General features: G+C 40.9%; 1 long non-coding RNA gene across 12 annotated transcripts in view; it reads left to right on the top strand.

The window, feature by feature from the left end:
• LOC115856647 (uncharacterized) overlaps nucleotides 1-22,336 on the top strand; it is an 81,393-nt gene that overhangs the window by 3,348 nt on the left and 55,709 nt on the right. For 6 of the 12 annotated variants that reach the window (XR_009559624.1, XR_009559619.1, XR_009559623.1 and 3 more), the window contains 5 exons: nucleotides 1,064-1,104; nucleotides 5,518-7,169; nucleotides 8,588-9,595; nucleotides 11,634-12,851; nucleotides 14,822-14,972. This is a non-coding gene — a long non-coding RNA (uncharacterized lncRNA). Of the gene's footprint in view, nucleotides 1-1,063; nucleotides 1,105-5,517; nucleotides 7,170-8,587; nucleotides 9,596-11,633; nucleotides 12,852-14,821; nucleotides 14,973-17,293; nucleotides 17,330-22,336 lie in introns of all 12 variants that reach the window. The other 6 variants (XR_009559621.2, XR_009559620.1, XR_009559618.1 and 3 more) reach the window with 6 other exon arrangements.

Here is a 22,336-nt window from a genome sequence, read left to right as displayed (position 1 = left end):
TACCTGTTTTAGTATCTGACACCTTGTTAAGGTAAATAAGAAAAGTTTCATTAAGAATTCCAGGGCTTCCCTGGTGGCGCAGTGGTTGAGAGTCCGCCTGCCGATGCAGGGCCCTGGTCCGTGAGGATCCCACATGCCGCGGAGCGGCTGGGCCCGTGGGCCATGGCCACTGGGCCTGCGCGTCTGGAGCCTGTGCTCCGTGGTGGGAGAGGCCACAACAGTGAGAGGCCCGCGAACTGCAAAAAAAAAAAAAAAAGAAAGAAAGAAAAATAAGAATTCCAGACATGCCAGCAATAATTTTTGGATGTCATGGTTTCCACACAAGGGAGGGAAGAGGAAGGCTGGGAGGATGACAGGGCAGCTTCCCTGTGCTACTGACTTTGCCAGCACTTGAGCCCTGGCAGGGAGTTAGAAAAAGCTGATGTTAGCAACCTCAGGCATATGACTAACAAACATTCCCAACCCTTCTTGATCCACTTCTTAGTTCTCTTTCCAATCACACTCAGCAAAGTTGCACTTTTACCTTCATAGCTCATTATCTGAGTTACCATTGTTCCTGTTTCTCTCAAAGTCGGTTTCCAATTCTCAGAATCTCTCTTCTCAGCTCTCCTGACAGCCCTTTTCATAGGTATATAAATATATTTCTCCTAGTTCTTCTTTAGCTCTGTGTGCCCGGGTGACCAAGGCAACACACGGCTATGGAAGTGACTATCCCTGAAATGGGGTCAGATAATGAGAAAGTGAGTGTGTTTAGGCCTCTGATGCCCGGGGATACAATGGCATCCTATCTTTATGTGTGATTTGAAGTCAGCTTGCCTTTGAATGAGACAGGTCTGAACCATCACTGGTGCCAAAATAAACTCTTTGTTTACTCCAAGCCACTAAGGAGCACACTTTTAGCTCATCTCTGTTGAGAATGCTGGATCCCTGTGACAGTCAAAGAGCCTTCACTTTTGGCAATGAATAGGAGGCGCTGCCATGGTGATGATGCTCCCCGACTTTTATTTTCCATTTGTGGCTTCTCAAAGCTGAGGCCCTGGTGAACTTTTCCTCTCTTTTCTAGGTCATGAAGAGGAAACATGGATTCTAGATGACTGCAAAGAGGTAAAATATCTCCAAAAGATAAAATTCTTTCCAAAAGATCTTAATAACAGAATGGTGCTATATTTTGTGAAATCATATTACAAAATGAATTTCGCTATGATGGAGACAAAAACAGACTAACAGCAATAAAAGCATAGCTTACCTTAAGAGACAAAAATAAAGGTATCCTGTATTGGCCATTTGTAAACTTTTATAAATTCTCTGTTTATGTCATTTTAAAATCCTTTTTTTCTTTTAGATTATCTTTTTTTAAAAAATTCACCTTTCTTACTGATCTCCATCTGTGCGGATAATAGTCTCCAACTTGGTGGCTTAAAAAAAAAAAAGACTTTTTTCTTTCTTTACTAGAGAAGTTTTGAATTTTATAAGCTCAAATCTGTCAATCTTTTTTTTTATGCCTCCTGAATTTTTTGGGTTTTGTTTTGTCTTGTTTAGGAAGGCCTTTCTTATCTCAAGATTACAAAGAGATATTCTAATTATCTAGGTTTTCCTTTTACATCTTGATCTTTAATCTACCTGGAATTTATTTTTGTGTATGATATGGGATAAGGATCCCACTTAATTTTTTTCCTTTTATGAGTAGCCCTCATTGCTCCTTACTGGCCTGTTTGGCTGCCTTGAAAAGATAAGCCTGGAAATAATCAGCCTGCAAGGTATTCCTGAGATCAGCAGCAGGATTCTGTTCTGTTCTAACTGCGTAAGTGGTAGGGTTATTTTCAAGCGGAAAAAGTGCAAGTGAAACCAACCATGAATGCTTAGTTGTAACAAACATGAATAACTTGCTGGTTTTCTTCCAGAAGATGCTCTGACCATAGGGCTCTACCACCTCAAATTCATTTCCTTTCAATTTTAAAAGGAATTATTATACATTTGCTTTATACCCTGAACACTGGGAATGATCGTACAACATACATCCCCTATGCTCAAAATGCTTAGTCTTATGGGAAAACCAATTATATATCAATATCTATATCTATGTAATATAAATATATACACATGCAGCTGAGTTGAATAAACACTCTAAGGCAGTGTATATTAATGCACTATGATGCGGTAATGAATTCCTATCTCCCCTCCAAGTCCTCGAGAGGGTAGGATGGTGTCACTGTCATTTTCATTGGCCTGGAACAAAGTAGGAGATTGGTAAACGTAGGCTGAATGGAATTGAAATAGCAGGTAGCATCGGAACTGAGAGAAGAGAGAAATCTTCATAGTTAATAAAGGTCAGAGGATGTTTCCTAGAGGCGACACTGTGCTGGCCCTAAGGATCTGGAGAGATAGAAAAGAGGAGGGAGGGGCTGCCAGGGTCATCTGACCCTGAGTATTGTCTCCCTGGGAACCAATTTTCTCTGTTCTCACATATCAGTTCAGGTTGTCTAGGGGGGAATCGAAAAGGTGCAAACATGGTGTTGATCTCTCTCAATCATCAAATGCTCCCAGAGCCCCGTAGCTTTTCAAACCCGTGGAAATAGATTCTCTGGGACCAACGTCCCTACTGACGCTCCTCTCTGCAGGAGCGACCAGCCGAGCGTGAGTCGCACGCGGGAATCCATCTGACACAGGGCTTTAGCGCTGTGAGTACACACTGTGCTCACAGAGCAGAAGATACAAAACACCCTTGGCCGTCTCGTCAGAAGCCCGAGTCTGACGTCTCCTCCCACAGCCATTGCTAGTGTCAGTCACCAAACAGCAGCGGGTTTTCTGCCCAAGAACAGGAGCGACACAGCTGGCCCTGGAGATGCTGAGCCTTCAGGTCAGCCCTGAGGAGGACAAGGAAAAGAGACTGAAGACAAAAGAATGGACCCGGGCTTCCCTGGTGGCGCAGTGGTTGAGAATCTGCCTGCTAATGCAGGGGACACGGGTTCGAGCCCTGGTCTGGGAGGATCCCACATGGCACGGAGCAACTGGGCCCGTGAGCCACAGCTACTGAGCCTGCACGTCTGGAGCCTGTGCTCCGCAACAAGAGAGGCCGCCATAGTGAGAGGCCCGCGCACCGCAATGAAGAGTGGCCCCCGCTTGCCACAACTAGAGAAAGCCCTCGCACAGAAACGAAGACCCAACACAGCAAAAATAAATAAATTACACAACATTACACCTACCCACAACATCTTCAAAAAAAAAAAGAATGGACCCAAGCCCACACCCTAAGTCAGAGCCCCCTGAATTTGCCTGGCACATTTCCTGGGACCCCAGGACACTGGGAGAAGGGGGCACGTGGCTGTGACCTAGGCCAGGAGAATACAGGTTCATGCAGACCAAGGTCCTCTGCACCCTTCTCTGCTAACGAGGACCCTGTGCCCAGCCTGTTGGAGCAGAAAGGTGGAAAATCAGACACCCTCCTGGCCTCCCACGGGCGAGAGGATGCTTCACAGAAGGCCCGGGGAATGATGAGCTTTTTTCTCTCTTGAAGGGTGCTATTGACCCCGCCCAGCTCTGCAAGGAAAGGGTCTCATTTCCAAAATGACCATTGGTGATTTTTCTGTTTTAAATTAGATTTAGCAGAGTGGCTTTGGGCATTCACTTACCCTCTTCTGTTTTCCTTCTCTCCTACTGGAAATGTGGGACTGAACCGGGATTGTGAACACAGCATGGCTACACAGGGGCTGGGGTTCTCTGACCCGCACCTTTGCTGCCCTTGCTGAGCTCTGCTTGAAGCCAACTTCCCGCCATCAACGCATGTACTGAAAGCAGAATTTGTCTTCTGAAACCTCCTGGGCCAAGATTTCCCCAAATTGCTGGCATATTAAAACGAAGCCACCATGTGAAATACCAAGCGGGGATCCAAGGCCACAGTCAAGTTTACCTGCCCCACCTGTCTCTAAGCCATGCCCCTGGCCTCCACACTCATCACTGGGGGCGACCTCCCTGTTCTGGGGTGAGTCTTCACAGCTCCGAGATCATGCTCACGACCCTTCTGTGAGTCCTTGACTACGGTGGCTCTAGCCCTTCCTCTCCAGGCCACACTAGCCACCACCAGCTCCAGGTTCAACCATCCTCCAAACTGCAGTCCCCTTGCCTACAAAATGGAGATTGCACTTATACCTGCCTCCAGGGTGGTCTTGAGACTTGGGTGACAAAATGACTGGAAAGCCCTTACACTCTGCCCCATACCCAAAGCATGTGAGGAAAAAGTACATGTGGCCTGTGGCCACGTTCCCCGCCCTCTCATCCCATTTTGGCCTTTAAGATATCTTTTGGAAGTTTTGAATTTATGTAAATCAGAAGAGTACATTCTAGCCCTCTCGCCTCAGAATGCAGTAGGGGCGCCTCCTCCTTGGCAATCTGCAAGAGACACCCTCTATCCCTGGTGCTCAAAGACTCAGGGAAGGTCTGATCCTGTCGCCATGACCCTGTCCTCACACCTCTGTCCCCCTTGATCTCCAGCCTGCTGTTCTGAGCAGAGGCTTTTCTCTGCATGTTGGGAGTAGGGCTTTCGAGGTGGACAGAACACCTCACTCAGGAACTTGGCTACCTTCTGGCACTAGCCCAAGAAAAACCTTCCTTCCTGCCAGGGTCCCACAACAAAGAGAAGAAACACGAATTCACCCAGTACTTACTGAGTATCTCCCCTGTGCCTGGCACTGTCTAGGAACTGAGGAAACATCAGTGCACAAAACACGCAGATATTTCTGCCGTTGTAGAACTTATGTTATAGCAGGGGAGGGCAGTGGGGACAATAAACAAATATTATGAATAAACAGAAAAAAGTTAACGCAAATTAATCTTTTAGCAGATCATCCCACCACACTGGCATACCCCAATTTAAAATATATGTACTTTTTTCCAGTGGTGGTTTAATTCAGATCATAATGGCCGTGATGACTGCCCTCCTAAGACCAGTGGGGCTGGTCATAGAGCTCAGCAGAGATTTGTTTAAGCTTCTCTTTTTAAAAAATCCATGAGCAGGCCCAGGAAAACCTTCCCTATACCCACAGTCACATGTGAGAAAGGTCGACCTTATACAAACGTTTGACTAAAATTTGCAAGACTGAAACTGGAGAGAATGCAAGTACCAATATAAAAGGCATTTTCATGAGAAGCCTGGTTCAAAAGCTTTAAAAAGAAACGTTCTGCACAATATAATACACCAAGCAAAAGAATCTGCCTCAGCAGATCTCTACCCTGCAGCAATTTTCCCCAAGCAACTGAAGTAGGTTCTGTGGTAGGTTGCCTGAAGGAGAAGGCGTGTCCTTCTAAACCAATGAATCCTGTGCATTGAGAGGCAAATTTCTTCTAGACCTTCATTTGCTGTAAGTATTTACACGCAAACACACACACACAACCAGCTAGCTAAAATGTTTCTTCTTCTTTTTTAATTTTTTTAACAGATTTTTTTGATGCGGACCATTTTTAAAGTCTTTATTGAATTTGTTACAATATTGCTTCTGTTTTATGTTTTGGTTTTTTGGCCAGGAGGCATGTGGGATCTTAGCTGCCTGACCAGGGATCGAATCCACACCCCCTGCATTGGAAGGCAACGTCTTCACCATTGGACCGCCAGGGAAGTCCCTTAAAATGTTTCTTCTAATCCCCATTTTTTATGAGAACTTGATCTTTCCTTCAGAGATTCTGCCTGCTGTGGAACACTGTTTCCAAATCTGTCCTTAGCTGATGTTTCTTGTCCTTTAGGAGGCAACATGCTAAAGGATGCTATCCTTTAGCATCCCCTCCTGAGATGCTATCCCCTCCTCAGATGCCTTTCCTGACTAGTCTAGGACATACCCTTCAGGCCATACTCCCCACCCACCCTGTGACTCCCTTCTAGAAGGGAAGGCAGAACTAAATATAATTTATTTAGTTTTATCAGAACTAAATATAATTGGAAATGATCTCTTTCACTCATTGATTCCTTTGCTCACTTGTTTATTGTATGTCTGCTTCCACTAGAAGATAAGCTTCAGGGGAACAGAAAGCTTATCTTGCTCACTCCCCAGCTCCTAAAACAGTGTTTGGCAAGAGTAAATGTTCAATAAACATGTGCTGAATGAACACATAAAAACCTGCCAGACTTCATTTAGCAAAGCAGCTTTGATTTTGCTGCTACCTCAAGCGGGCATCTTATTTCCCTTCCTTTTTTCAGCAGTCCAGTGTTCTGTCTCCACTTTCGATCACTCCTTCCTCAGTCTGGCTTCATATCTGACCCCATCGCCTCCATGAAGCAGATCTCTTGAAGGTCAGCCATGTCTCCTTCAAGGTCAGACTCAGTGGTCTTTCCTTGGCCTTGGATGTTGTTGACTCATCTCCAGATTTGGTAGTGAGGAACCTTCCTGAGATGCTTCTTGTGAATGTGGCCCTAGTAAACTGAGCCCTTTGCTTTTCTATGCGTTTTTATTTAGCCTCTGTAAGTATGTGTTCTTCCTATGTATTCCTCAAGTTTCTGTCCTTAGAGTTTTGCTTTCCACTCTCTGTCCTCTTTACATCAAAGGCGGTATCTACAGCTCTGTCTTCATCAAGGGTCTCAGTCTTAGATGATGCATATGGGAGTCAGAACAGCAGTTGCACAGATGGTAGTTCTTCTGCCCTAGGCACATATAGGATTATTTATCCACATTCTCCTGATCTCAAGGATGATCACATGACCTGCTTTTTCCAATTACATGTGAGGGGAAAAGAGGCACGTGACATTTCCGGGCAGCAGTTGTTTTTTTTTTTTTTTTTAAATTGGTAATATTTGTATTTGAAAGTTCCCCATTGATACATGAGGTCTGGATTACAACTTATATACAATAAGTGATTTCCAAAAAAGTAAAGAAAGAGGAGGGAAGGAAAGAAGGAAAGAAAGGAGGGAAGGAAGGAGGGAGGGAGGGTAGAAAAGGAAACCTATATTCATAGACATCGTAATATGGGATGTTTATTTCCGAGAGAGATACTACTGCTGCTATCGTGCACGAGAAGCAGCACAAATTAACACTAGATTAAAATTTGCTCAGCTTTCTAACTGGCTCCTGGTTGTCCATGTTCCCCTTGCCCAGTCTCCATGATCACTGAGAACACACTGAAATGGATCCTCCATGAAACTGCATCCCTGATGAGCAGGGTCTCCTTGCGGAATTGCGGTGGCCACGGTGTGTGAGTTATAAATAAGCACGACTGTTTCAAGTCACTAGGATTTTTAGTGCTGCTTGTTATGGCAGCATAAGCTGGCCTATTCTGACTTTCTTTTGAAGCTCAGTCCCCACTTCTCCAGCTGCTTTTAAGATTTCCATCTGGTTTTACTTACAGAAGTATAAGCCTAACATATCTATACTTACATTTATCATTTTCTTCCCCAACTCCGCAACATACCAGTCCCCCTGACTTTTCTATTTTGGTTAATGGTACCAACACTCTTCTCAAAACCTAAACTTTATACAATCGGTTACCATATTTTGTCTCTCCTTTATTTATACCCCCCTTTTTTGTTCCCATGGGTGCCTCCTGGGTCTTGCTTGGATTAGTACACTCCTGGGTCAGTCCTATACTAATACACCTCTTGAGTCATCTCACTGCTTCCATTAACTCTTCTTCCTTTGTCATTGGCCATTCATGAATGTGATAAAGGTAAATTCCAGATCATATTATTCCTTTGTTCAAAAATGTCAATGTGCCGCCCTTGTCTACTGAATCAACTCTCAATCCTTGACCTAGCATTTACACCCCCTTTTTTCTCATCTCTAATCTCCTCTCCCACTACTCCTTTGCATGGATCTTACATGAGCAATGAACTACTTAACTCACTATAAATGGGATATACTCTGAGCTAGTTTGCCTCTGGTGCACTTAGAATTAATTCCCTGTCCTTGCTTTTCTTCCCATATGCCTGTCAAAACCCAAGTCCACCTTTGAAATCCTGCTGAGTTACCACTTTCTTCATAGAACCTTCTCTGATCACTCCAACCAAAAAGTGACTCCACTCTCTTCTGAGTCCTCAGCTACTTGCTCTGCTCCACTTCTTGCTGTCACAGTAATTTCTGCAGAAGTCTCATCTCCTCCACAGTAACCTTTTCTCCTTGAAGTCACCATATCCTGAACACCTTTGGCTTCCCCACAGAGCACAGGTCCTAACTTTTGTTGTTTTTCCATAAACATTAGTTGAGTGAAGAAGCACCAGGACGTGGACTCAATTCACAGAAAAGTTGTGTGACTAAGCAAAGTGAATGCATGTGGGAATTTCACAATTTGACAAAATGGAGAGCTATATCAAGTCTAGGCAATAATTAGTGTTATTGTTGTTTTTTTGGTTTTGCATCTATTAAAAAATGGGCCATCACTGGGCTGTGAAATTTCATTTGATGTGAATTAGAGATGTACTGCTGGTGATAATGACCACCTAAATATTAGAAACATCTGTGGCCCACCATCATTAGCTTTTCCCAGTGTAGTTTATTAAAGAAATACTGTCAGATCCCAACTGTATACTTAAGACTGTTTATTTATAGCACAGTAAGTACTGGAAAAGTAACTGGAAACCCTCAAATCTCCCTGCTATCATTTTTTTTTCCAGGAAAAATCCTTATTACTGAAATGGCTCCGTTATAACCTCCTTGATCTTGGATATCAGCTTCTCATCATCTAACTCTGGGAATACAGATGACATAGTGTTGTAAAGTAATGAGTGACCACAGAGCTGATGACTCTCTAAAGATGAGAAACATAAATACAGACCAACATAAACATGAACTTGCTCTGAGAACTTTCCACATCAGTAGTTCTTAAAAGTGTAGTCCACAGACCAGCAGCACCAGTAGCACCTGGACCCTTTTTGGAAATGCAAATTCTTGAGCCCTTTCTCAGACCTACCAAATCAGAAACTCTGGCAATAAGGCCTAGACATTTGCATTTTAACAAGGTCTTCTTGGTGATTCTGATGGGCGCTGAAGTTTGAGAACCACTGCTCAATATCATCTGTTAAGACAAAAGGTCAAGAGAACTGAGTAAATTCTATTGGGTGGGCCAAAAATTGCCTTCATTTTTAAAGTAAAAAAACCAAAAGACACATTTTTCATTTTCACCAAGAACTTTATTGAACAATGTATTCACTGTTTTGTTCCACTACTTTCTGCCATTTTTCAGGCAACTTCATAATTCCATCTTCCCAAAACTTTTTATCTTTTTCAGCAAAGAACTGTTCCAGGTGCCTTATATGGTCTTCCAGGGAATTGACATTTTTTCCATTAAGAGAATTTTGTAAAGACCAAAATAAATGGAAATCCGAAGGTGCAATGTCTGGTGAATACGGCAGATAAATTAGAACTTCCCAGCCCAGCTGTAACAGTTTTTGCCTGGTCGTCAAAGAAACATGTGGTCTTGTGCTATCCTGATGGAAGATCATGGGTTGACTAATTCGGGATGCTTTTCATCGAGTGCTGCTTTCAGTTGGGCTAATTGGGAGCAGTACTTGTTGGAATTAATCGTTTGGTTTTCCAGAAGGAGCTCATAATAGAGGACTCCCTTCCAATCCCACCATATACACAACATCACCTTCTTTGGATGAAGACCAGCCTTTGGTGTGGTAGGTGGTTTTTCATTTCGCTTGCCCCATGATCTCTTCTGTTCCACATTATTGTACACTATCCACTTTTCATCACCTGTCACAACTTGTTTTAAAAATGGAACATTTTCATGACGTTTAAGTAGAAGATTGCATGCGGAAAGAAAGTGTTTTTCACTTAACTTAGGTGGAACCCAAACATCAAAGTAATTAACAAACCAAGCTGATGCAAATGATTTTCAACACTTGATTTGGGTATTTTGAGTATGTCAGCGATCTCCTTTGTGGTATAACGTTGATTGCTCTCAATTAATGCCTTGATTTGATTGCTATCAACTTCAACTGGTCTACCCGACCATGGAGCATCGTCCAGTGAGAAATCTCCAGCATGAAACTTCGCAAACCACTTTTGACACGTTCGATCAGTCACAGCACCTTCTCCATACACTGCACAAATTTTTTTTGCATTTCTGTTGCATTTTTACCTTTTTTAAAATCATAAAGCATAATATGCCAAAAATGTTGCTTTTTTCTCCCATCTTCAATATTAAAATGGCTACACAAAAATTCACCAATTTTTATAAGTTTTTTTAAAATGCACATGGATATGACAGCTGTCACATACAATCTAACAAAATTGTTTTGAATGATGTTAAAGACAATTAAGTGCTACTAAAGCCATCTTATGGAAAAAAATGTGTCTCTAGCTTTTAGATTGCTCATCTGTCCTTAATATATTAGGCCTATTCCTGCACTGACACAGAGTGTGTGTGTGTGTGTGTGTGTGTGTGTGTGTGTGTATTTAATGAAAATATTGGTATGAACATTTTTGATAAAATATTGATGTCATGGCTTGACAAATATTCTGAATTATACATTATGTTACAGTTTTAGCTTTTCTCTTAGGTTAAATAGAGACTCATTCAAAGCAGCTTAAATTGCGGGGAGGGGGGGTTAATGTGAGGAATCAGGTGAAGTGATTAGGAGACCCCTTGGATATCTAAGAAGAGGAGATCTCAAAGAGGGTGGAGGCTCACACAGTCTGTAGCTGACAGATGGTTCTGAATTCAAGACTGGTCAAAGCATCCTGGCAAAGCTATAATGCTACACCATGATTGTGATGCAATTACAGTCTTATATGTCTGCTTGTTTAAAAATCCTACTATCAATTAACTTCCTCTATTTAATCATGCTTTTTGTGATCCACAATTTTGGGTTGTAGGGCTAATTCTTTCAATGTTTTTCTTTTGAGAGTAAGAGTATGATAAGTTCAACTTATCTTTTGGGTGCCACATTACTGGTTATTTTTGGTGAGAGTCAAATACTTAATAACTAATACAAGGCAGACCTCAACCAATCTGAATGGAGAATCAACCTACTAGAAGAGGGTGCCAACCAATTAGAATGGGCCCTGACTGAACACACCTGGCATGGCCTTATGAATGCATACCTGCTGAATAACAGGCTGAAAAATAGCTGTTTAGATTTGTCCCTTTTGCACAGGCCCCGGACGTGCAGGCCCAGCGGCCATGGCTCACGGGCCCAGCCACTCCGCGGCATGTGGGATCTTCCCGGACCGGGGCACGAACCCGTGTCCCCTGCATCGGCAGGCGGACTCTCAACCACTGCGCCACCAGGGAAGCCCTATTTTTATTTTTGTTTGGTTAGTTTCATTTACTGTATTACAAGCAACTTACATAAGCTTCATGGCTGTTAGCACACAGATCAAGAATGAACTAGGCAACATGCACCTTTCCCCATATTTTTTCAATAGTTCTCCATCAAGAGCTTGAAATTTGCTCGGAAAAGCTTATGATTGCCTAACAGACAGTTTCTTGTTACCATGCTGTTCATCTTTCCCAGGTAGGGCCTGAGTCATCCATCAGTGGTTCAGGGTTTGTGTACCCCAGCATATTGTCAGGGCCAGGCCCTGCTGTCCTTGAGTGGAAACCCAAGAAGTGTGTTGTCCCTGGCAGCCTACCAGCCAGACCTATGACAGAGGGGAGCCCAGACTCTGGAGGTGAGACCCAGAAAAGAGCCTGACCTATTTCTTGCTTAGGAAACATCCGGAGAAGCTGCATGATCAGAATGCAAGGATCTGCCTACGAGGATTCTGAGGTCGCCCTGCTTCCATCTAGTGTTTTCTTCCAGGAGACGGGACTTCCCCTCCCATTTCCAATGCTCCAGGACACACAGAGCCAGCCCATATGGAGTGAACTCTCCCAGGGTATTTTTAAAGTCCTAGGTTTTGGAGAACTGCTCAGCTCTGTCTGCCCAGCTGCTCCCTTCTGAGAAGGCCCTGAGCTGCCTTCCTTCTTGAGATTCCTCACTGGGGTCTTTCTTGTATGCAGCTCTGACTGTGGGCTGCTGAATCCATTGGGGGTATCTTCATCTCCAGGGGAGATTAGGCGAGGTCTGCTATTAGGGAACTCAGCAGACCCACCTCCAAATCCAGCAGCTGGTGCCCTGAATGTACAGAGGAAACTATTTGTTTCCTTAGAAGTGCTTGTACCTTCGATGAGACAGACCAACAAAGAATGAAACCGTTTTCAGGACATTCTAATTAATTGCTTATGCTCATAATAGTTGGCATTTGCAAGCACTTATTTTATACCTTCATGATGCTGTGGGTTCTACATAATCTCATTTAATCCTCCTGAGAACCCAATGCATTGGATAGTTTTACTATTCCTATTTTGCTGCTGTAGGTAGTGAGACTCAGAATATAAATGATATTGTCAAGGCTGAACCCTAAGTGGCAGAGCCAGGGACCAGCCAATAGAGTGTAATTCTAAAACAAACAAACAAACAAAAACCCCCAAACTGGTTTGTTAAGTAGAAGTTAGTCATTTACACTCTTGGGAGTAAGTCACTATTTCATTTTATATTTATCACAGTGAGGAAAGAAGATACTGTTCATCATCAGACATGTGTCCTAGAGCTTTTACTGGCGTGTTGAAAAATGCAGAGGATATAAGGATGATTCCCTGGCGGGAGTGGTAATGGCCAAAGAGGCATGCAAAAATCTAGGGAAAACAAATCATCCTAATATTCCAACAAGAGAAAAGGGAAAGGCAGACAAAACAGAAATACATAAAGCAAACATATAAACGAAAAGTCTAATTACAGAGAGGCTCCACTGATGAGCTCTGATGAGAAAAGGAGGATATCCTCACTTTATCCCATAAGTGAGGATAAATAGCACCTACGCATGTACCTGTCGGAAGAGTGTTATGATGGGGAAGAGTTTCCATGATAAGGAAAAGAACTGCCATTGGTGAGTACCCACTTTATGCCAAGACCATATCCATGTTCTAGTCAAATCCAAATAATAACTCAGAGAAGTAGGTATGATTATAACCAGCAACTGCTTCCTCCCTCCCCACCTCCCCCTCCCCCCCCCCCCGCCCTGTGCTTTGTTGGCACCTTGCAGTAGGAGGAAAATATAATAAAGGTAGTAAATCTGTATTTCAGTAAGTCATTTGAGAAAGGTCCTATGGATTGCCTAAGGATAAAGAGGGAAAATGCATGGTGGATGACGTAAGGTGGAGTGGTCTCATAATTGATCGAACAACTCAGTTTGTTGTCAGAGGACCCTGGCTTGCATCTGGATATACCACTTCTCAGATGGGAGACGTTGCTCACGTTATGTAAACTCTCTGAACTACAGATTTCTTATGTGTAAAATAAAGATAATAACACTATTTACTTCATAAGGATTAAGTTAGAGTATGTATATTAAAGGCACCTTATAAACTATAATGGTATTACATGACAATAACTATTAATATCCAGCAATATTACCAGTAGAGGATTACAAAACTTTGATCTTGACCCTATTTTAGTCAACATTTTATCAAAGACATGGATGAAGACAGGAAACACCAGAGCTGGCAATGGAAGCTGATACATTTGATGTCTTAATAATTCAGAGTTGATGCTAGAGTTAGGACAGTCATAGTGATTTTAGCAGGCTGGAATATTCGACAAACCCAATAAGAAAAAAATTTATCAAGAATGAACTTTTATATCTGTGCTTGGCCAGAAACAAAATTCCACAAGGACAGAATGAGGAAGCAGTTCACTGAAGGAGGGTCAGGGAGATTTGGTTAACCTTGAGCCCAGTCTGAAAGAGCTACGTGAGGTAGCTATGTGAGGTGGCTGCAGAAAAAAGCAATGGAATTTTAGGCTGTGTTTATAGAAGTAGGGGCCGTAGTCTAGTACTCTTCATGGGCCAGTACCCGTCTGGGGTCCTTTGTTTAATTCTGGAGACGATATTAAAGTACAAGCAAGATGACCGGGTTTCTAGTAAATGACAAATGGTTGAAGGGATTACAAGTGCAGGGGTGAGAGAAGAGTCAATAGTGGTAGTAATAAGTGTAAGGACAGCAGGTCCGGGGAAGGGCCCAGGGAGCCAGACCGAACCCCCCCCCCGCCAAGGAGGCTGATGCAATCGACTGGTCTTCCCGCTCCCCGAGGGGCGGAACCAACGGCTCTGAGGCTGATGTAACCAACACCTGACATTGCCACAACACCCGAGAGATTACCAAAAAAGGGCTGCTTCACACAGCAAGCACCTCCCTTGCGTCCACCCCTATAAATTTTGTTCGCGGCCCGCACCCAGGCGCGACTTCTCTGGCCCCTTTCTCTCGGACCAGTGAACCTCGCCCGGGAGCGTTCCCAAATAAAGCTTGTTTAAGCTCTCCTCCGTTTTTGGTGCCTTTTCTTACAATAAGTATAATCACCATCACTACAGCAATGGTTTATACTTACTGAGTACTTACATGTCTAGAATTAATATCTGTTATCTCACTTAATCCTCTCAAAAACCTTGGGAGGTAGGTACCATTGTTATCCCTCTTCCCCATTTCATAGATGATAAAGCCGACTTAGGCTAGTGGCTCACTCAAGTTTACACAGCTAGTAAATGAAGGAGCACATTTTTGAACTCAAGTATTCTTATCTAGAACTGGTACTTTTAGCTAACTTGCTCTGCTGCTTTCTTAGAGCTGGGGAAAGTAAACAGCTAACAAAATATTTGAAGCACTATCATGTGGAATAGAGATCAGCCCTTTTTTATACAGTTCTAGAAGTTAGTGCTAATGTAATAGGGGAGAACTTTTGTATTCCATTACAAGTTCATCACTAAAGGGATGTTGCCTATAAGCTTAATTTATACAAAATGGCCCATCTCTGGGAACCCTGCCTCCTAGGTAATGAGCATTAAGCTAAAAAACCTTTGTTTAGCTCTTAGGAAACATCCTGACCAGGCCCACCTGTGAATGACTGCGGGCAGGAAGAAATTAACACATCCCCTCTGGAGGCGGGCTGGAACCAGGAAGTGTTTGACTTTACTCCCTCCCCTTTTAGTATAAAAGAAGCCGAAGTTCTAACTCAGGTAAGATGGCTCTTTGGGGTGTGAGTTCGCCGTCTTCTCAGTCCCCTGGCTTTCTGAGTAAAGCCGCTATTCCTTTCCCCAACAAGTTGGTCTGTCGTGTGATGAGCAGAATGAGCTTGGACTGGCGGTAACAGTCGGTAACACTGAGTCTAGGAAATGTAAAATTCCAGAAGTGAGATTTAGGCTAGGCGTTAGCAAGGAGAGTCTGTTAGAGACTATGGAATGGGCTGCATTGCCGAGTTTCTCTCTCCAGCCTCTTGCCAGGCAGAGGTTGGGTGGCCGGCCCCAGTTGGAAAATTTTCAGGTAAGGCCGTAGCATCTGCCGGGACCACTTGTACCGAGGATCTTCCCTTCAGAATTCTCTGAAGTAGCAGTGCCTACCCCAGCGCTTGGCAGTTGGAACAAGGGATCGGCATTCGGGAGCTGGCGAGCTCAATACAGTAGGGTAAGTCACTCCAGTGTGAGCAGCTGGGAACTTTAGTTTCTCTCCGTTTGGGGCTTTTTCTCTGGAATAAGCCAATTTGTTTTGCATTTGAGTGGGGTACACTGTTGGAGAGAGGAAAGAGTTGTTGGACTTCTCCCCGATTTGTGAACTGATTCATTTGTGTTTGGATGCTGGCATTTGTGTGTGAAGTTTGTGTTTTGTTTGTCTTGAATTTCTGTCTTTAAAAATGGGGAACGTTTCAACAATCCCTGAAGTCCTCTGAGGCACATTTTGGTTAAGTGATCTGATTACAACTATGAACACATGGGTGAGAGGAACATGATATTTTATTGTAAAAATGTGTGGCCAGAGTACCTATTAGGATCTCCACAAGGTGTTTAGGCAGGGTTATCTTGGGACTCTGCACCATGTACTGCTATCCTTGCTGTGTTAATTACGCTGTTTATGATCGCCTGTGTCATTGGTATATGTAAAACCCCAAGACCAAACTTGAGGGTTTATTTAGGATTTTCTGTTTGTCCTTTGGGTTTTTCATTTTGTTTTGTTCGGTACTGTTTCTCCATTTACAGCCAAATCAGTTGTGATATTTAAAACTTTTGCTGATGTCAAATGTAGGAAAGGAACAGGAAAAATAAATAAATAAATAAACCTGTCTGTTCTTCTCCAAGAGTGGGACATTCCCCGGAAGAAGAGAAAGGTTCCAGTTGGTTCCTAAAATCACCAAAAGCTACGAATAGAAGTAGAAGTGCCTTTTCCATAAATATTAGTAAAAAGGGTTTAGTCATCTAGACAGGTGGCCTTGATTTGTCCCATCTGCCAGAAACCCAGTTTGAATCCAACCTCTTTTGTAACTGGTAGGTTTTACATTGTTGTACCTGATTCATGGCTGAAACTTTGGAATGGGAACTATGAGGTCCCTGTGCTTTTTTGTTTTTATTTGTTACTATACTTCTTATGGTTCATAACATATAAGCAGACTAGTTCGTTGGCAAAAATAGATTAATACAACTCTTTGCGTCAAGGTATCATGCCTTGCATTTCCCTTGACATTCAATGTCAAATCATAAATGAACTTCTTTTAAAAAAACTTTGCCCCCTTATATAACAAAATAACTTTTAAAATGTTTATATCTATTATGAAAATAACAATATATAGATGGCAAACAATAAAATATAGAAAAATAACAGACATGAATATATATTTATACGATATAAAATATCTTCTATTTGGTATACAGTTAGTTGTGCTGTATTAAAAAATGGCTATTAATTTATATCAGTCATATATCTCACTTTTTACAATTTGAACTTTTCTTGAACTCCAATTTTTTTTTCCAGTAGAAATGGGGAAAATATTTTTCCTAACTAATGGACTATTCTTTAAAACATTGAAGTAATCTTTATATGTTCTTAATTACGAAAGCATATTTAGTATTTCCCCTTTGACCTCCTTCCCCAGCATATTGACTAAAGCATCATCAGAATAGTAGTTTCCTATGGTGCATTTTGTGCACTGATGTTCCCCCAAGAGACTGCATTTCTGACCTCCTCATTCTAAGTCTCTCTTCACATCTAGAGGATACATTTTCTCAATGCAAACATGTTTAAAAAGAAAATAGTCAACGTTAGCCCATTTTATGAAGTCCAGATCCATTTGCTTTCATATTCATACAGAAATATTATGAGAACTGTCCAATACACAACTAACAAAAAGGGTAATCATAATATCAATGATCCTAGAGCACTAACAGAGCAGAAAACCTGAATTTCAACGATCGTCCTTGTCTCCATTTTGTCATCTGTAAAATGAGAGGTTATAGATCTTTCTGTCTCTCTGCTTGTCTCTCTCCCTCTAATTCTTTCTCTCTCTCTGCAGCCAACATCTTTAGAGAAACCCTTCTCACATTAACAGGTGAGCATGCTCAAAGAGGATTCCATAAACTCACTCCAGACTCCTTTGCTGTTAGGAAAAGGCCTGTCTCATAGGCTCTGTCACATATGCATAAAAGAAAAATACAGGGAAGAACCTAATAAAATTTAGAAACTCGTCTTGTAGCACAACACTTGTGGCAATCAACTCACGTTTATATATTTACTACTGGTCTTATCACATTTCCAAAATGCCCAAATTTTGGTACCTTCTTGGAGGCAACCTGAAGGGCTTGGAATAAATGATCTACATCAATAAAAAGTCTATAGTGACATTTTTTCAAGAGTTAAAATGTGTGCATTTGGAAAAGAAAGTGAAGAAGTATAAATTATACCTCTATTACAACTTCTGATCCATTCATAGAATTTTTGTTCTTCATTGCAGCAGTCTGGGCTCTACTTTTTGTAGGATTTTTTTTTCTTTCTTCCCTTCTTTTTTTACCTTGGCAGTAATTGCTGTTATATATTTTTTTTAATTTTCATTTTATATTGGAGTATATTTGATTTACAATGTTGTGTTAGTTTCAGGTGTAAAGCAAAGTGATTCAGTTATACATATATCTATTTTTCAGATTCTTTTCCCATATAGGTTATTACAGAGTATTGCGTAGAATTCCCTGTGCTATATGGTAGATCCTTGTTGATTATGTATTTTATATATAGTAATGTGAATGTTAATTCCAAATTCCTAATTTATCCTTCCCCCCACCTTTCCCCTTTAGTAACCAAAAGTTTGTATTCTAAGTCTGTGAGTCTGTTTCTGTCTTGTAAATAAGTTCATCTGTATCTTTTTTTTAGATTCCACATATAAGTGATAATCATACAATATTTGTCTTTGTCTGACTTACTTCACTTAGTGTGGTAATCTCGAGGTCCATCCATGTTGCTGCAAAGGGCACTATTTCATTCTTTTTTACGGCTGAGTAGTATTCCATTGTGTATATGTACCACATCTACTTTCTCCATTCCTCTGTCAATGGACATTTAGGTTGCTTCCATGTCTTGGCTATTGTAAACAGTGCTGCAATGAACATTTGGGGTGCATGTATGTTTTCAAATTATGATTTTCTCTGAACATATGCCCAGGAGTGGGATTGCTAGATCATATGGTAGCTTATTTTTTAGTTTTTTAAGGAACCTTCATACTATTCTCCATTGTGGCTCTATCAATTTACATTCCCACATATATACATTCCCACATATATTGAGGGGCTATCAATAAAGGATGTGTCAGAGTGTTCCCTTTTCTCCACACCCTCTCCAGCATTTGTTATTTGCAGACTTTTTAATGATGGCCATTCTGACCAGTGTGAGGTGTTACCTCATCCTAGTTTTTTTTTTTTTTAATATTTATTTAATTTATTTATTTGGCTGCACTGGGTCTCAGTTGTGGCACATGGGATCTTTTAGTTGTGGCATGTGGGATCTAGCTCCCTGACCAGGGATCAAACCCAGGCCCCCTGCATTGGGAGTGCAGAGTCTTAGCCACTAGACCACCAGGGAAGTCCCCTTCATTGTAGTTTTGATTTGCATTTCTTTAATAATTAGTTGGGCATCTTTTCATGTGCCTATTGACCATCTGTATGTCTTCTTTGGAGAAATGTCTATTTAAGTCTTCTGCCCATTTTTTTTATTGGATTATTTGGTTTTTTGTTGTTGAGTTGTATGAGATGTTTGTATATTTTAGAAATTAAGCCCTGGTCTGTTGCATCATTTACAAATATTTTTCCCATTCTGTAGGTCTTTTCAGTTTTATAAATGGTTTCCTTTGCTGTGCAAAAGCTTGTAAGTTTGATTAGGCCTCATTTGCTTACTTTTGCTTTTATTTCTATTGCCTTGGGAGACTGACCTAAGAAACAATTAGTACGACTTATGTCAGAGAATGTTTTCCTTATGATCTCTTCTAGCTTTATGGTGTCTTGTCTTATATTTAAGTCTTTTAGCCATTTTGAGTTTATTTTTGTGCATGGTGTGAAGGCATGTTCTTCACTGATTTACATGCAGCTGTCCAACTTCCCCAGCACCACTTGCAAAACAGACTGTCTTTTCCCATTTTATATTCTTGAGTCCTTTGTCTAATATTAATTGACCATAGTTGTGTGGGTTTATTTCTGGGCTCTCTGTTCTGTTGCATTGATCCATATGTCTTTTTTTGTGTGCCAATACCACACTGCTTTGATTACTGTAGCTTTGTAGTATTGTCTGAAGTCTGGGAGCGCTATGCCTCCTGCTTTGTTCTTTTTCCTCAGGATTGCTTTGGCAATTCTGGGTCTTTTATGATTCCATATAAATTTTAGGATTATTTGTTTTAGTTCTGTGAAAAATGTCATGGGTATTTTGATAGGGATTGCATTAAATCTGTGTATTGCTTTGGGTAGTATGGTCATTTTAACAATTTTATTTCTTCTAATCCAAGAGCATGGGATATCTTTCCATTTGTTTAAATCATCTTTAGTTTCTTTAGTTAATGTTTTGTAGTTCTCAGCATATAAGTCTTTCACCGTCTTGATCAGGTTTATTCCTAATTTTTTTTTCTGGGGTGCTTTATTAAAAAATACTTTTTTTTTTTTTTTACTTTCTGCTATTGCATTGTTAGAGTAAAGAAATGCAACCAATTTCTGTATGTTAACCTTGTATTCTGCTACCTTGCTAAATTCATTTATCAGTTCTAGTAGTTTTTGTGTGCCAGTCTTTAGGATTTTCTGTATACAGTATCATGTCATCTGCATATAGAGACAATTTTACCTCTTCCCTTCCAATTTGGAAACATTTTATTTCTTTTTCTTGCCTGATTTCTGTGGCTAGGACTTCCAATACTATGTTGAATAGAAATTGAGAGTGGGCATCCTTGCCTTGTGCCAGATATTAGTGGGAAGGCTTTCAGCTTTTCACTGTTGAGTATTATATTGGCTGTGGGTTGTCATAAATAGCTTTTACTATGTTGAGATGTGTTTCCTCTATACCCACTTTGGTAAGAGTTTTTATCATTAATTGCAGTTGAATTTTGTCAAATGCTTTTTCTGCATCTATCGAGATAATCATGTGAGTTTTTTCCTTTCTTTTGTTGATATGGTGTATCACATTGATTTGCATACGTTGAACCATCCTTGTGAAGAATCCCAATTGGTTGTGGTGTATGATGTTTTTTGTGTGATGTTGGACTTGGTTTGCTAGTATTTTGTTAAGAATTTTTGCATCTATATTAATCAAAGATACTGGCCTATAATTTTCTTTTTTGGTGGTATCTTTATCTGGTTTTGGTATCAACGTGATGGCAGCTTCATAGAACGTCTTTGGGAGTGTTCTCTCTTCAAACTTCTGGAAGAGTTGGAGAAGGATCAGTAAAATTCTTCGTTGTATGTTGGTAGAAGTTGCCTCTGAAGCCATCTGGTCCTAGACATTTTTTGTAGGGAGTTGTTTTTTTTGTTGTTGTTTGTTTGTTTTATTACAGATTCTATTTCACTCTAGTGATCAGTCTGTTCAAATTATTTCTTCTTGATTCAGTTTTGGTGCACTGTATGTTTCTAGAAAGTTGTCCATTTCTTCTAGGTTGTTGAATTGGTTGGCATATAATTGTTCATAGTATTCTTTTATGGCTTTGTGTATTTCTGTGGTATCAGTTGATATTTCTCCTTTTTCATTTCTTATTTTGTTTATTTGGGTGCGTTCTCTTTTCTTCTTGGTGAACCAGGCCTGAGGTTTCTCAGTTTAATTTATCTTTTCAAAGAACCAGCTCTTGTTTTTTTTTTGTTGTTGTTGTTGTTTGTTTTTTTATACTGCAGGTTCTTATTAGTGATCAATTTTATACACATCAGTGTATACATGTCAATCCCAATTGCCCAATTCAGCACATCACCATCCCCACCCCACCATGGTTTTCCCCATTTGGTGTCCATACGTTTGTTCTCTACATCTGTGTCTCAACTTCTGCCCTGCAAACCAGTCATCTGTACCATTTTTCTAGGTTCCACATACATGCGTTAATATACGATATTTGTTTTTCTCTTTCTGACTTACTTCACTCTGTATGACAGTCTCTAGATCCATCCATGTCTCAACAAATGACTCAGTTTTGTTCCTTTCTTGGCTGAGTAATATTCCATTGTATATATGTACCACATCTTCTTTATCCATTCGTCTGTCGATGGGCATTTAGGTTGCTTCCATGACCTGACTATTGTAAATAGTGCTGCCATGAACATTGGGGTGCATGTGCTTTTTGAATTATGGTTTTCTCTGGGTGTATGACGAGTGGTGGGATTGCTGGATCATATGGTAATTCTATTTTTAGTTTTTTAAGGAACCTCCATACTGTTCTCCATAGGGGCTGTATCAATTTACATTCCCACCAACAGTGCAAGAGGGTTCCCTTTTCTCCACACCCTCTCAAGCATTTGTTGTTTGTAGATTTTCTGATGACGCCCATTCTAACCGGTGTGAGGTGATACCTCATTGTAGTTTTGATTTGCATTTCTCTAATAATTAGTGATGTTGAGCAGCTTTTCATGTGCTTCTGGCCATCTGTATGTCTTCTTGGAGAAATGTCTATTTAGGTCTTCTGCCCATTTTTGGATTCGGATGTTTGTTTCTTTAATATTGAGCTGCATGAGCTGTTTACATATTTTGGAGATGAATCCTTTATCCGTTGATTCATTTGCAAACATTTTCTCCCATTCTGAGGGTTGTCTTTTCATCTTCTTTATGGTTTCCTTTGCTGTGAAAAAGCTTTGAAGTTTCATTAGGTCCCATTTGTTTATTTTTGGTTTTATTTCCATTACTCTAGCAGGTGGACCAAAAAAGATATTGCTGTGATTTATGTCAAAGAGTGTTCTTCCTATGTTTCCTTCTAAGAGTTTTATAGTGTCTGGTGTTACATTTAGGTCTCGAATCCATTTTGAGTTTATTTTTGTATATGGTGTTATGGAGTGTTCTAATTTCATTCTTTTACATGTAGCTGTCCAGTTTTCCCAGCAGCACTTATTGAAGAGAC

The sequence above is a fragment of the Globicephala melas genome, chromosome 17, assembly GCF_963455315.2.
Source record: "Globicephala melas chromosome 17, mGloMel1.2, whole genome shotgun sequence".
NCBI lineage: Eukaryota > Metazoa > Chordata > Mammalia > Artiodactyla > Delphinidae > Globicephala > Globicephala melas.
The sequence above is the reverse complement of the archived record's forward strand: the minus strand, read 5'-3'. Positions and strand labels throughout refer to the sequence as shown.